Source organism: Poecilia formosa, unplaced genomic scaffold, assembly GCF_000485575.1.
Source record: "Poecilia formosa unplaced genomic scaffold, Poecilia_formosa-5.1.2 Scaffold656, whole genome shotgun sequence".
Taxonomy (NCBI): domain Eukaryota; kingdom Metazoa; phylum Chordata; class Actinopteri; order Cyprinodontiformes; family Poeciliidae; genus Poecilia; species Poecilia formosa.
In genome coordinates this window covers 19,642-21,739 of record NW_006800595.1, presented here as the reverse complement: position 1 = coordinate 21,739, position 2,098 = coordinate 19,642, and the positions used below count along the sequence as shown (strand labels likewise).

At 36.7% G+C, this 2,098-nt stretch overlaps 1 long non-coding RNA gene across 1 annotated transcript in view; it reads left to right on the top strand.

The window, feature by feature from the left end:
• Nucleotides 1-1,915: 1,915 nt before the first annotated feature.
• LOC107834543 (uncharacterized) overlaps nucleotides 1,916-2,098 on the top strand; it is a 5,086-nt gene continuing 4,903 nt past the window's right edge. The window contains exon 1 of the long non-coding RNA XR_001660337.1: nucleotides 1,916-1,970. This is a non-coding gene — a long non-coding RNA (uncharacterized LOC107834543). The remainder of the gene's footprint in view (nucleotides 1,971-2,098) is intronic.

The following is a 2,098-nucleotide window of genomic DNA, read 5'->3' as shown; positions in this document are numbered from 1 at the left end:
CCAGAACGCTACGGACCGACGCTGTTGTCACAGTTGCCTAGAGACGGATACTATGCAGCCGCGGTGAGCTGCTGTCAACCCGCATCTTTTTAAAACATCTTCGACCCGATTCTCCACCATCCTTAGAAGTAAAGCCTCTCGTAAAGATACAGACGTGAGGGAAGACGCAAATCCCAGGCTGAACATGTTAGTGAGGATGAATACAGGCAATTAAAATAAAAAGGTGTCCATCGTAGCGCAGTGCGATACCAGACAATAGATCAGGAGAGGAACACAGCAGACCTGATATGGTAACATTTTGCTATGATTAAGTTTCTTATTGTGCTTTTAGTAGATTATTGGTTTGATTATTTGCTTATCTAATGTATAATAATATCAGCCAAAATAATACACAGCAAATCCAGGAGGCCCAGATTAACTCTGTCAGATTTGATTTCAACACTTTTAAAGTGTCTATATGGATCCACACCAGAAAGTGTTAATTTAACTCTTTTTGGAGAGTTGGTACTTTAACTCTTATAAAGTGTCAAATATCAAATCTGCTGGAGTTAATAATTTAACACTTACTAACACTAATTCAGTGTTAGATCTTAATATTAACTCTCACAGAGTACTTCTTTAACTTTTTAAGCGTTATTTGTAATTAATATTAAATAGGTATGTTATTGTTTTGAACTTTTAAAAATTATTTGGAAAATAAACATTTAATAAGAGCAATTATTTTCTCAAATGCATTTATTTCCAAACGTACACTATAATTACAAAACATTACAACGTGGAATAATGTGCATGTTTCATATGTCGCTTTCCTTCACATATCGCTTATTAAAAGGTCTAACATATCAGCTGTGCAATACAAAATGCAGTATGCTTAATACATTTTTCTTCAATACAATATGCATAAAATTGTTCAAAGTACAAGGCGGACAAAGTAAAGCAAGCAGTTCATGTAATATGATAGAGTAAATTTTCTTTTAACAGGTAGATTACTAGATACTACAGTACATAACAGACCAACCTGATATTCAGATCCATCATTTCTTATCCAGTTTATGTTTCTGTTGATAAGAGACAGTTCCTCTCTGCACTCCACCAGAGAGATGTCCACAGATTGTCTTCAGGTTGTTGGGCTGTTTGTGAAGTTTGGCTGGAGACACCAACATGCCGGAGACACCATGCTCCTCTACTGCATCGGACCGTCTTCAGTACTACAGCCAGTGTCGGTCTCTGGTTCATAAACAAAAACCATAACAATGATAAATGGAGCAAAGGAATACATTTTTACTACAACTCTAACAACAAGCCTCCATTACAGAAATGTGGAGTTTCAGAGATATTAACACTTACATAATCATTTTTGGAGCTTGAATCTTCGAAGAATCCATGGAGGGATCAGGAGGGGGAGGTTAGGCTGACGACTGGCGATTCATCCTCAACCAAACTGGTTCTAATATATACAAAAAGGCAATAAAAAGATTAAAACATGCTGCAAAACGTAGATAAGAAGACACAACAGCGGGAATAATGCTTTCAACCGTTTTTCAAAGGAAAAAAATCGATCAGAAGTGTTGATAAATTTGACCAATATGCATGTAAATGTTCAACATCATGAATAAACATACTCCAGATTATTACGATCTGTTCAATTTAGCCAAGAATTTGACTGAATGTTCACCGGCTCGATTTTTTACAACACTTATACTTTGCTAACATTCGGCATGATAATCTAAAAATGCTAACACCGAGCCATGTGGCGAACGTGACGTCTATCATACAGGTTGAGCTCAACTCAAAATAATAGTTATAAACCATCTCAGAAAAAAAAAACTTACCAAGCGTGGAAAAACACCCCAGACAGGTAGAAAGTAAAAAGTCTTGAAATGACTTGGCTCCTGTCGCTTCGCTTCGGTGGGAGTCTGTGATTCTAGGGCGGAGTCAGTGAATTAACTCCTTCAGTGTTAGAGCCGCTGGTATGGAGTTAAAATAGTCTCAAAATATGGGTACGTGTGTAAAAAGATTTGTGCGTGTGTAACAGGATTTGTGTGTGCGTAAAAATTTTGTGCATATGTAAAAAGATTTGTGCGTGTAAAAATATCTG